At 47.0% G+C, this 13,797-nt stretch overlaps 1 long non-coding RNA gene across 1 annotated transcript; it reads right to left on the reverse strand.

Moving 5' to 3' along the window:
• Positions 1–3,559: 3,559 nt before the first annotated feature.
• LOC137675776 (uncharacterized) lies at positions 3,560–11,497 on the reverse strand. Its single transcript, XR_011049998.1, has 3 exons — positions 11,309–11,497; positions 5,173–5,318; positions 3,560–3,904 (listed from the first exon to the last, which is right to left on the reverse strand). It is a non-coding gene; the product is annotated as an uncharacterized lncRNA (long non-coding RNA).
• Between the last annotated feature and the right edge of the window lie 2,300 nt (positions 11,498–13,797).

Consider the following 13,797-nt stretch of genomic DNA (forward strand, 5'->3'; position numbering starts at 1 on the left):
AGAGGGGGCATGATTTCATGCTTCTGAGCAGTCTGAGCAATCCAGGCTCTGAGCAAGAGTTAGGCCCGGAGCGAGTCACCTTGGACTCTCCTTGAACGCTGCAAAAATGCAACAAAACAAGAACTTGGCAGTTGTAACAAACAGATAAGAGAAACAGGAAAAGGGGAGGGGGTGCTCATCGCTCCGTGTACCTAAAATTATAGACCAATCGTATATGCTACTAGTACGCGTGGACAGCAAGGCTTTACCAATGGAAACGCGGGCTTTGGTGCGTGATCAGCGTGCTCTCTGCTTAGAGTCTATATATATCCTGTATGTATAATCATTAAACGGAGAACTTCCATACTCATATTGGGATTGTGTCGTTACTCTGGGACCGTCGCCCAGCACCCAAGAGCCGCGCCCTCGACTCCCCCTTTTCTTCAACTGGTAGCAGAGGATGGTTACCACGGAGCAAAAGGACATCCTTCTCGCCGCGAGCTCAATTCCATAACTGCGGTAGGCAGAATTTTTTGGAGGGTGCTGGGAAAGAACGGCTGGGAGGGTGCTGCTTGAGTCTATAAGGCAGAGCAGACACTGGAAGAGCTGATCACTCCACTCCCAGGAATAGGTGCTGCTTGAAAGAAAAGGTAGAGCAGACACTGGTTGGTGCTGTGCCGGCAGACAGACACCAAAACGGGGGGCAGATATGGAGATAGAAGCTGCCTCCGCGTTGCTCATTAGTATCTCTCTAAGAGAGGAAATGAGACAACGATAAAACAACTAATTAAATTGATAAAGCTGTGACAGCGCTGGGTACGTTTTAAGGACACAGCGCTTGTATTCTCTGTGGAGGAATGGAAAGAAATGGGGGATGTGATTGGAAAAAGACTATTGATAAAGATCCTGAAGAAAAGGAGGTGAAGAAAGTGAGCAGATTGTGGCAGAATGTGATAGAGACTCTTAAAAGCATGAAGGCAGAGAGGGAGGTTGCCTGTGCAGCAGCTCAGATGCTGACAGTCCCTACTCCCCCTATAAAGAAGGTGAAAGTTCCTGGGGCTGTAGCGCGATTTTTTGGGCTACCAGCGGTTAAAGGTATGTCGGCCCCGATTCAGCCATCTGTCGCTGCGGCTCGGGTAGCAATAGAACCGGGATTTAGCACTGAGCAGCTATGCAGCAGCACTCTGAAAGCAGAAGTTCAGGAGAAAGAGGAAGTTAGTGCTCAGAGAGCCAGCAGCTCAACTGAAAGAAAGAAGGAAGTGCAAGAGGAGGAGGAGAGGGAGGAGTGGCCGGCTCCTCCTGACCCTGTCCAGTTGCTGGGTCTGGGAGGAGAGAAAGACAGGCCCCCTCCTTTTGTGCCCCCGCTAATTCCTCCACCCCCCTCATACTCTGACTCATCACGGTCTGCAACGCCACCGCCACATGACCGTGGGAACCCGGAAAAGGACATTGCTAAAGCATTGCAACAACTAACGGAGGGACTGAAAGATTTAAAGATACAGCCACAACAATCGGGAGCATTTGCTCCAGGATTACAAAACAGGGACAATACCAACAATGCCCCACCCCCACCTGCACCACATGCACCAAGGTGGAGCGGAGTGATTCGTGATGCCATCCTGGAGGGACAGTGGAGCGCAGTAGCTGATTTGGGTGGAATAGGAGCATTCCCTGTGGTACAGCAGAATGGAGCAGCTACCTGGGAACCGATTGATTGGAAAATCCTTCAACAAGCAAAGGCGGCAGTTACACAATATGGAGTGAAATCAGATGCTACAAGGAATATAGTTTCCTGGATTTTTTCTGTTGATCTTTTGTGCCCACACGACTCCCGGAATTTAATGAAACTGTTGCTAACACCTACCCAATTCCTTTTGTGGGGGTCGGAATGGGCACAACGAGCAGTCAATGAAGCTGCACGGAGAATGACTGATCCAAATGACCCCTTGCATGGTGTAACTATGGACATTCTTACAGGACAGGGGAATTATTCCTCAGTTGAGACTGAACAGGAGGACAAGAAGGAGGGTAAACCTGCTTCGTATCCACCTTTACCGGATTCGCCGTTTCCTGGGTCTGTTGAACAAAGTTTACATTCCGGCACTAAACGACCACTGTTAAGGTCTCCAGTTACGGAGCCAACAGTACCAGAATCACAAGGACTTAAAGGACTGTTACCATCACGAAATGGACACGAACTTGACATGACAGAGCTTGGTAGAGGACTGGAAGAATTAAAGATGGAATTGCAGCAACATCATTCAGCCAACGCCTCGGGACACGTGACTCTGTCTCCCCCAAACCCCCCTCTGTGTTCGGGACAAGTATTAGGGCCACCTCAACCTCCTTTACAATTCCCTACTCCACCTTTAGATCAGGGCCAGGGGGGAGGTCTGCGTCCATCTGGTAATGTGGGAGGTGAGGGAGAGGGTCAGCGTCCGCCCGCGAATACAGGGGAAGGGGGGGAAGGAATGAAATGGAAAGGGAGCATTCGAGATGCGTTATTAGAAGGAGTTATAATTCCACAAGCATATCCGGTGATTGTGGGTGCAAGTCCTGAGGAAAGAAATATTTGGCAACTGTTAGATTGGAAAATTGTAAAAGAAGCTTTGTTACTACAGTTAGCGAGGGACAACACAGATGAGGACTGCAGGAAAATTATTACAGGGATGGCGAATCATGACCCCACTTTAACTGAGCTAATGGATGCGTGCGGGAAAGTAGGAAACACCACATTTCAGATGGAACATTTAGCAAAAACTTTTGCGGCGGCAGTTAAGATAGTTCTTTGCTGTTATACATGCGAACAAGAAGGTCACTTTAAGAAAAACTGCCTTAAGAAGTCGAAGCTGAGTGGGAGAGATAACTGTGTTTTGATGTATCATTGCTGTGAGAAGCTGAGGCATTTTGTGAAACTGTACAGATCCAAGTACAAGGCTCAAGGTCAGCTGATAACAACCAGCTGCAGAATACAGGGAAACTGGAAAAAGGCCAGGCTTAAGCAGTCAGCTCGCAACCCGAACCACAGTGAAGCGCAGAGGTACAGCAACTAATTACAGAAATAGAAAGCAGGCTACATTCCAAATTCGTTCATCATATTGATTTGAATCAGGAAATACAAATTATCATTTTTTTTGATAGGCAAATTCCGTATGCAATAATTGGTCAATGGAATTCAGAATGATCAGATTCGTTACAGAGCTATTGGCACAGATTATCATCAAAGGTCGGATGCGATGTCGAGAGCTTGTGGCCACAGATCCTGCATTACTAACTGTTCCTATTGCAACTCAGTACTTTGAGTGGTGTATGGCCTTATAGGACTTTACTGAACAATTGTTAACACATCTGCCAAAAGATAAAAAGCTACAGTTTATTTACAAACAGGAGGGAAATCAAGTGTCCAGTGTGTATGAGTAATATATGGGGTTTTGAATGTGATCCGTGGGTTCTGCTTGAGGAGAAGGAACACGCCTCCACAAAATCCAATGTGAATCAAAGTGAAGACCTTTATTAAGCATAAGCTGTCCCTTTTATACATTTTGTACTTTCCCTGGCTGTAAGCATGTGCATTGCTATTCGTTAATATTACTAAACATACTCTTCTTTGATGTGTTGATTGGTCACTGCTCTGCCACTGGTCCTTCCTTAATTGGCTCCATCAGTTCTTGTTTCTTCTCCTCCGTGTTCGGCTCCCACCGGCTACTCCCTCAATTCTTGTTTGCTCAGCTGCTGTTTTTCCTCATCTCTCGAAGGTCGGCTTGTTGACACTAGCTACATGAATCTTCTCACGCAGCTAGGCCTTCACTCCATACTCTCATACTTCTGGCTCATTACATGACCATTCTGCTCCAAAAACCCCTCTACAATTCCCCCTTTCTTTTCTTGAGCCAGAAAGGCCGTGTTTATTGTCCGCTGCAGGGCCCTTTGCAAGCAGGAGAATAAACACGGTAATACAAGGATGATAATACAAATCACAAACAATCCCATCAATAGCATTTTAATCAATCCGACCAGCCACCCTCCAATTCCCAAATTACCCAACCAGTCATCCAGGAACCCATGCTGTTCCCGTATTTTCTGTGTGGCATCCATGAGCTCTTTGATCTGCTTATGAATTGACCTGGAATGATCGTTCAGATCCATGCAACACATCCCATCAAACTCCTGACATCCGTGACCGTGCACTAATAATAAAAAATCTATAGCAGCTCTATTTTGTAAGGTAGCATGTCGGATACTATCTACATCATTGGCTAATGTTCCTAAAATTCTAGAAGTTTGATCAGCTCTTTTTGCAACCCAGCAAGCTAAATTTCACAATTGTGTTAGTCCTTGTGCAGCAGCCACACCCGGTGCAAAAATAGAAGAAAGAACTACTTTGGTCCTAGACCATAGTTCTACCTCATCTTTACATTCTTTCCCTAAGGTAGTGACACTTCTTTTAATCTTGTGTAGGTTAGTGTGATTTAATATGACCTTTCGTGTAGGCATTAGTAAGCTTAATTTACCTATGGTACACGGACCTCCCAGTTTTTTACTGGGCAGCCCTGGCCAAGCCCTATCTCCACAAATTAGGAATAAACCTTCTGGTAATTTTCTAGGCATGGCCAAATCCGGTGCTGGCTCTGTTCGACTACGCCCTACGTTTGCACACCAGATAGATTCATTTTGCCACAATGGATTACTGGGTGTGACATTTTGTAATCTCTTTATGTCGTTCTGATAAATGTTTGATCCCTCTGTGTAACTGAAAAACACACAGGATTCTGCCTCTAAAGTTCCTAGGATGCCAAGTTCTTGGGGCTCTAAGGGACTGACAGGCAAGCTATCGTCCCATAAATCCCAATGTTCGCCACATTTCATTGCATTCTCACAGAGGCTCTGTTTCAGCACATTCAACCCTGCCACTATCTCCTTACTTTCAGATCTGTTTAAGGGGACCCCCACTAGAAATGTATGAAAGGGTTGTTCAGGCTGAGCTAAGGAGGCACAAAACTGCGTCTGGTTCAAGCTCCGCATCAGAGTCACCCAAACGTTGTGACTCCCCTTCCACGGTGTCGGTGGAAGGACTATCGGTTGATGACCTTTTGTCAGGTCCAGGATCCAAAGCAGGCTTAACACAGAAAAAACAACCCCTTGCTTCATTATGACTGCGCCTTTTGCTCCCTTTTCTATACCTCCCACGCAAACCTTTTTTCACACTTCCCGCAGTCAGGGCACTGGATCTCTCGAGAGGTCAGTGTTCTGAGGCAGATCCTGAGTTGGCTCCTGTAGTTCAGGTTGTTTTTGTAGCCACGGCTTCACCCACTTAGCTGGTACCCATTTGGCTCCTGTATCTGTAACGACACATGCATACCCTCGACCCAACGTTATTAATTTCATTGGACCTTCCCACACACCAGTCACCCCATTTTTTACCATCACTTTGGCTTGTTCCTGTTCTTTCTGAAAAGCCTCCATACCTCCCTTTAACCCTGCACCATGTTTTACTGCTGGAGGTACAGAGTAGTCCTGTGGCAAGCGTAAAAAGTTTAGTACATAAAGCGCTTTACACAACCTGTCAGGAGGAGATAGCCCTGGCTCTCCCCCTTTTTGTTTTTGTAAAAGGTGTTTCAGAGTTTGATTCATGCGCTCCACAATAGCTTGTCCCGTTGGTGAATGTGGGACACCTGTTATATGTGTTATACCCCACAGTTGGAAAAAGTCCTGTGTGGCACGTGCCACATAGCCTGGGCCATTGTCCGTTTTAATCGTCTGTGGAATGCCCAGGGCTGCAATAGCAGAACGCATGTGTCGTTGAACGTGTTTGCTGGATTCGCCTGTTTGTGCTGTAGCCCAGGTAGCAAGGGAGAAACAGTCAACACTCACGTGGACATATTTCAGCCGTCCAAATTCGGGGATGTGTGTTACATCCATTTGCCATATCTCCAACGGTCCAGTACCGCGGGGGTTGACACCAGGTGCTAAACCACCCCCAAGATGTTGACAGTCTGGACAGGACTGGACTATCCCACGTGCATCTGCACTGCGTAGCCCAAACTGACGCCGCAGTACCTTAGCAGATTGATGGAAAAAGGCATGGGATCGTTGTGCTTGAGCAAAGCGATCAATTGAAGGCGCAGCCCAGGCAGGTGCGACAAGTTTGTCTGCCCGAGCATTGCCTTCAGCTAAGCCTTCCAGGAGTCCTGTGTGACTACGGATATGTGTGATGAAATATGGATGCAGTCGCTCTGTCAGCAAAAGCCATAATTCATGAAAAAGTTGGTATAGTTGTTCATTAGCTATCTCTTTGAGCAGAGCACGCTCCATCCTCTGGACAATCCCTACGACATATAAAGAGTCACATACCACATTAACAGGTGCTGTGTTCCATCGCCGGAAGACCTCCACCACAGCTCGCAATTCTAATTGTTGTGTAGACCCTTGAATGTCAGATAAAATTACATCATGCCACTTCCCATTGTCTAACCATGTTAGTGCTGCTTTTTGAGCTTTGCCTCCAGCATCTGTAAAAACGGTGACACCACTGACCGGACGTTCTGACCTTTTTGGTAATTCTTCCCATTGACCCAATTGCAGCACAGAGAAGTATTTGTGAGGGGGTAGATGTACCTTCAACTCGCCCCTATAATCCAATAACGCAACTTGTAATGGTATGGAATTTTGTAATGCCCATTGTAGATACTCTGCAACCAGTGGAATAACCAAAAAAGCAGGTTCGACGCCTGCTATCTCTACAACCCTCTGCCTTCCTTTCATTACAAGCTGTGCTATGGCCTCTACTTTCGTAGTGATGGTACGTTTTGGTTGCATAGGCAAAAAGATCCATTCCAGCACATGTAGAGGATCCTTGTCAGTCACCCACTGCATAATTAATGCCAGGGGGTGGCGATCGTGATTGATAACCAATACTCCAATACTGTAATCTGGGTCCCAACGGTGAGTGTATGCCATAGCTATTTTGGTACTCAGGTGTTTCAATGCCTGCTCAGCTTCCTGTGTCAATGTGCAGGGGGCATCTGCACCGCCTCCTCCCTTTAGCAGTTGCATCAAAGGTGCCAATTCAGCATTGGTGAGACCACACAGGGTTCGCACCCAATTGAGGTCTCCCAACAGTTTTTGTACATCATTTAAAGTCCTGATATTCACACGAATTTCTAGTTTTTGGGGTCTAACAGTTGTTTTGGTAATTTCCCACCCAAGGTACTTCCAGTTTTCCTCCTGTTGTACCTTTTCTGGAGCTATTTGCAATCCACCTTTTGCTAGTTCAGTCTGCAGTGTATGAATCAATTGTTTTTTATCCAATTGTTTCCCTGCTATTAGAATGTCATCCATATAATGGTATATAATCAAATTTTGAAAATTCCTTCGCACAGGAGCAAGTGCCCAGGCCACATACATTTGACACATTGTCGGTGAATTTTTCATTCCCTGTGGTAACACAACCCAATGATAGCGTTTCATAGGTGCAGCTTTGTTCACTGATGGCACCGAAAAAGCAAATTTCTGATAGTCATCAGGGTGCAAAGGGATGGTGAAGAAACAATCTTTTAAGTCAATGATTAAAATGTCCCAGTCTTTAGGGATCATATTGGGGGATGGGAGCCCTGGTTGTAGGGTTCCCATATCATCCATGACCTCATTGATTTTTTGAAGGTCATGTAACAAACGCCATTTGCCACTTTTTTTCAGAATAGTAAATATTGGGGTGTTCCATGGGCTTGTTGTGGGCTCAATATGACCTTTTTCCAGTTGCTCCTTGTCTCGGTTTAAAGCTGGGCTGGCGATTAAACCTGCAGCAGACGCTCTCTGTTAACCCTCCCCCCCCACCCGAAGGGAAAGGGAAAGGGAAAAGGGAGAGAGACTTACGGGTTGGAAAGTTAAAACAGTTTTAATAAACCTATAATAATGAAAAAGAGTATAATAATAATATTGGAATAATCAAATATATACAAATATATATACAAAACCAAGATTGAGCTCCCCCGATGTCGGCAACGTCACCACCGGCACTGCAGGGCAGGCTCCGGGAAGGCCCAGGCTGAGCCTAGCGACGGTCGAGAGCTGGATTCAGGGATGCACAGATCAGGATCGGGGGCAGCAGGAAAACAGTCGGAGTCCTCCTTGGACACTGGCCATAGCAGAAAAAGCAAGAGCGAGCAAGAGGGCAGAGACCCTCGTGATCCCCCCGCTTTATACCGAGAATGACGTGTATGGGATGGAATACCCTCGTTGGTCAATTTTGGGTCACCGGCCCTGTCTGCTCCCCCCTGCAGCTGCGACCCCCCCTTCAGCTTTTCACTTGTAAGCAGTGAGGAATCCAGCGGTGACCTTGGTTTCTCTAAGAAAAAAAGTACAGCAAGAGCCTTACTGCACAACATCCCTACCGGTGCCTCAGCGATAACTACAAACTTCGAGCGTTATCAGTCCTGGAAGCAGACACTGTCTGCAAAAACATGCAGTTAGTTTCAGAAAGTGCAGTTATTTAGAGGAGACTTAGCTGAAAGTAAAAATCACTGAAAGGAAAATCGGCCTGGTTTAGGCCAAACCAGGACACTCCTGTACCAAGCTTTCAAGGTGGGCGATTTTTTCTGCAGACAGCGGCCATTGATCAACCCAAACTGGGGTTTCTGTTTTCCAGGTTAGTTTTAGGATTGGTCGCCCTTCATCAATGGCCGCCTCTAAAAACCCTCACTGTTAGTTACCAAACGTGCCCCTAATTGACTTAATGCATCTCTCCCCAGTAAACAAATGGGGACAGGCATCACATATGGTCTTACTGCACAGGTACTCCCATCCTGCAATTTGCAACAAATCACATTTGTACTGATTTTAGTGGTCTGTATTCCCCCGACCCCCAAAATGGGCGTAGGGGGGATCTCCAATGGCCACGAATGAGGCCACGCTGCTTGACTGATTATTGTAACGTCTGCTCCAGTATCAATCAGCATAATTACCACGCAAGTTTTCCCACCAGGTTCTTTTAGTGTTACCCGTTCTGTTGGTTTTGCCTTGCTGATATCCATTGCCAGATAAATGTCAGCCTGGCCTGTTGATCCAAAACCCCCAGCCCCTCTTATCTGATTCCCAGCTGTGGGCACAGCTGATTTAAAGGGGACCAGTTGTCCAATTTTTTCTCCTTTGGGTATATGAATTGGTGGCAGGGGGGTCCATACCATAATAGATATGACCCCTGTAAAATCGGCATCGATTATACCGGGTAAAACGAAAAGACCTTTTCGGGTCGTAGAGGATCGCCCGATAAGTAAGGCACTCAACCCGTGACCCAGTGGGCCTTTCATATCGGTGGGTATACATTGTACTTGCGGGTCTATCAGAGTCACCTCTACTGCTGTGGCAATGTCCACCCCAGCACTCCCTCTTGTGGCGGCGGCGACGCCATCCAGGCAGCCCGGGTGGAAGACCTGTTTTGTGTCATCGCGCTGGGTCTCCTCGCGCTCGCCCCCCCGTTTCCCAGCCGAGTTCCCTGCTTAGTGAATCTAGATCGGCATTCATCTGCACGGTGACCGTATTTCCGGCAGCGATTGCAGGTCCCTGCAAACTCGTGACTTTTTACTCGGCATTGAGCCTTAAGGTGTCCCGGTTTGCCACAGTTGTAACATTTTGGTCCCTGATCGCCTCTCCCTGATCGTACTAGAGGTTTCACCGCAGCCGCAAAGGCTGATGCCATGTATCCTGCTGTTTCTTCCGTTGTTCCTACGCGCTCACACGCATCCATCATTTCTGCCAGGCTAGAATTTTTGGGTAATGTCTGTAAAATGTGCTTACAAGTAGGATTAGCATTGTCGACTGCCAATGACATTAGCAACGCCTCTCGAGCTACATCGGTCAGCGATGCCCTTTCCAATGCTTCACGCAATCTTTCTAAAAATGTCATATAAGGCTCAGATGGACCTTGCCTTATTTTTGTATAGGCAGGAATTACTTTCCCATCTTCTGGGAGGGTTTTAAAAGCCTCTCGGGCTAAGGTGGCAGTAAGTGCCAAGGCTTCTGGTCTAAGTCGTGCCTGTCGTTGTGGATCACTAAACTGCCCTTCTCCCACCAGTTGGTCAAATGTTATCCCTAAAAGAGGATCATTATCTCCCCTCCCCAGGTTTTCCACCGCTGCAGCCTGTGCTGCGTCTTGCCACCTCGTCCGCCACAAGAGTTCCTGCATCGGGGTTAAAATCATCGCCATCAATTGCTTAAAATCAAAAGGTGTTAAAAGCGTAGACATAAAGATACTATTTATAAATGCTTGGGTATAAGGTGCATGCAACCCATTTTGTTGTACCGCTTTCCGTGCCTCCTTAACAATCTCCCACTGTAACCCTACCCAGTGCGGTGGTTCTCTCCGATTTCCCAAAATAACTGGGAAAGCTGTAGGCAGAATCTCCCCCTCCACTAGCGCATTCTGTATAACTCCTCGCCACCGTAATCGCGGATCGTCTCCTCCCCCGTCCCCCATGACAGAGTGCATACCAACATTCCCATCCATATTTCTCAAGCGGCTAGTCCCAGCCGCCTCAGCATCCCCCCCGGCCCCCCTGGCCCCCCCGCGTAGGCGTTCCCTTTCTTCTTCTCTCCTCTGCTCCTCCTTATGTTGTCGCTCAGTTAAGGTCGTCTGTCTTTCCAGGTCTTGTAATTTTGCTAACAATTTTTCCGCCCAAGCCACCGGATCCTTAAATTTCCCTGGACCGCCGGCAGGCGATGGGGGAGACGACGGGGGCAGAGGGGGATATTCGTATTCGGCGCGATTTGCGAGATTGGCGGCTCGCGGAGGCTTGAAGGGTGGGGGGGTGGGCTCGGGCTGATGCTCATCAACCTCCATTTCCTCCGGTTTAGGGGGCTCCCCTGTTGGTTTAGGGGGTATTTCAATTTTCTCCTGCTCTTCTGGTGGTGCGGAGGGGTTTGAAAAAACCGGTATTGGCGGCTGACCAAAAACACGAAGACCTCTCGCCCCAGGGTTAACCTCTGTTGGACGCAGAGCCGTAAAAGCCCCTGCTGCAACAGCCCTCTCTGCTTTCATTTCTTGAAGAGCAGTAAGAACAGCCCTCCATGCAGTTGCCAGTTCTATTGCCTCCTTTTCCCCACTGCTTATCGCTTCCCATAAACCCTTTCCAATATCTTCCCAAGTGTCCACCTTAAAAGCGCTCTGGGGGTCCGAAGGGAACCCATGCTCTCGACACCAAACTAACAGTCTCCGGAGCAAATGCTCATCATGTTTCACTCCTCTCTTAGAGAGGATATGTAGGAGAAGCCTTACTATTGCACTTTCTTCTTTAGAAATATTTTGGCCCATCTCCTTTTTCCCCCGGCTGCTCACCTCACTAAGTGTCCCGTTGCAACGTTCTTTTCTTTTCTTGCGAGTCGTCCTCCGTCTCGCCCCGGTCTTCAGACCTGCTGAGCCGTACACCAGCCGGTGTACCTCCTTCTGGGCTATTCCCCGAACTTGCCGTCGATCAGCGTCTCATCAGGGTCACCATCTGAGGAGAAGGAACACGCCTCCACAAAATCCAATGTGAATCAAAGTGAAGACCTTTATTAAGCATAAGCTGTCCCTTTTATACATTTTGTACTTTCCCTGGCTGTAAGCATGTGCATTGCTATTCGTTAATATTACTAAACATACTCTTCTTTGATGTGTTGATTGGTCACTGCTCTGCCACTGGTCCTTCCTTAATTGGCTCCATCAGTTCTTGTTTCTTCTCCTCCGTGTTCGGCTCCCACCGGCTACTCCCTCAATTCTTGTTTGCTCAGCTGCTGTTTTTCCTCATCTCTCGAAGGTCGGCTTGTTGACACTAGCTACATGAATCTTCTCACGCAGCTAGGCCTTCACTCCATACTCTCATACTTCTGGCTCATTACATGACCATTCTGCTCCAAAAACCCCTCTACACTGCTTAGGTGTTTTACATGTGATAAGAGGTTTTGGAAGAGAGCATCATATGCATGTCGATGGTGTAGGAGGTGTCTAAAAGAACAGATAGAGTTAGGAAACAAAGTGCTAAAAGCAGGTACAGAACCGTTGACCGAGGAAGAATATCAATTCTGTCAAGCAGGGTGGTTTAATAATACGTGTATTTTTGGGGAAATAGTCTTACTGGTGGCTATTGAATGTAGTAACGGTAATTGTATACCAGTGGAGTGGGAAGTTGAAAGAAGGAAGTGGGAGAAGACGAAAAAGGAGTGTAAGAAGCGAAGGACAAGATAGGCCAAAAGAAATTCAGACTGGTCTGGTCCCTCTTAATCCTGTTACCGCTGGCAGTGGCACATGATACTGTGTATCATCCCAAAACACCTTGGGAAGGCAGTAACAATATCTGGGTTACACTAATGAGAACACTGAATCAAACACAATTTCGTGCCTCTTTAGCTCAGCCTGAACAACCCTTCCACACCTGTTTAGTGGGGATGCCCCTAAACAGATCAGCAAGTAAAGAGGTGTTGTCAGGACGAAGTGAGGCTTTACAAACAAAGTGTAAGACAGCAGTAAAATGCATCAACAGTTGGGATGTATGGGATGACTTATTACCAGTCAGTCCACTAGAGCCCCAAGAATTGGATATATTGGGGACTCTAGGGGCAGAGGCTTGTGTCTTTTTTAATTATTCTGAAGGTCGTAACTATACAGACTGGAACAACGGCACTGGGAAACAAAATGTAACCCCTAGTGGTGAAGTATGGAGAAATGACACTGTCTGGTGTCACCGGACCTATGGAAAAGAGGGGGAAGGACCAAACCCAGGCACTCAGTGGCAGATTCCAGACATTAAATTTCCTAGAAAGCTACCAAAAGGCCTATTCCTAATTTGTGGAGATAGAGCTTGGCCAGGTATACCTAGTAAAAAGATAGGAGGTCCATGTACATTGGGTAAGTTAAGCCTACTAATGCCCTCTCAAAAATTGATATTAAATCACACTCAATTATATCGCCTTAGACAAAGGCGGAGCACGTCCTCGTTTCGTGAGGACTGCCAGGAGGAGGTAGAGTTATGGTCAAAAACGGAAGCAATCTTCGCGTCTTTCCTTGCACCGGGGGTTGCTTCGGCGCATGCCATAGCGCAGTTAAGAAGGCTAACTTGTTGGAGTGGAAAAAGGGTCAATGAGACTTCCAAGGTCTTAGGAGCCTTGGCAAATGATGTCGATAGTATTAGGCATGCAACTTTGCAAAATAGAGCTGCCATAGACTTTCTTTTGCTTATGCATGGACATGGCTATCAGGATTTTGATGGGATGTGTTGCATGGATTTGAATGACTCTTCGCAGTCCATTCACAGACAGATTCAAGACTTGATGAGCTCGACGAGCAAATTACAGGAACGTCATGGGTTTGTGGATAATTGGCTTGGTAGTTTTGGAATTGAAGGGTGGTTGATGGATTTGATAAAAATGCTTATTATGGGAGCGCTTATAATCATGGTTATTTTGCTAATAGTGCCTTGCTTATTTTCCTGCTTGCAGCAATCTGTAACGAAAATTGTTAATCAGGCCTGGCTTGCTCAAAAACAAGAAGGGGGAATTGTGGAGGCTTGGTTAAGTGAGAGGGGGCATGATTTCATGCTTCTGAGCAGTCTGAGCAATCCAGGCTCTGAGCAAGAGTTAGGCCCGGAACGAGTCACCTTGGACTCTCCTTGAACGCTGCAAAAATGCAACAAAACAAGAACTTGGCAGTTGTAACAAACAGATAAGAGAAACAGGAAAAGGGGAGGGGGTGCTCATCGCTCTGTGTACCTAAAATTATAGACCAATCGTATATGCTACTAGTACGCGTGGACAGCAAGGCTTTACCAATGGAAACGCGGGCTTTGGTGC

This window comes from Nyctibius grandis, chromosome W (assembly GCF_013368605.1).
Source record: "Nyctibius grandis isolate bNycGra1 chromosome W, bNycGra1.pri, whole genome shotgun sequence".
NCBI classification, from domain to species: domain Eukaryota; kingdom Metazoa; phylum Chordata; class Aves; order Nyctibiiformes; family Nyctibiidae; genus Nyctibius; species Nyctibius grandis.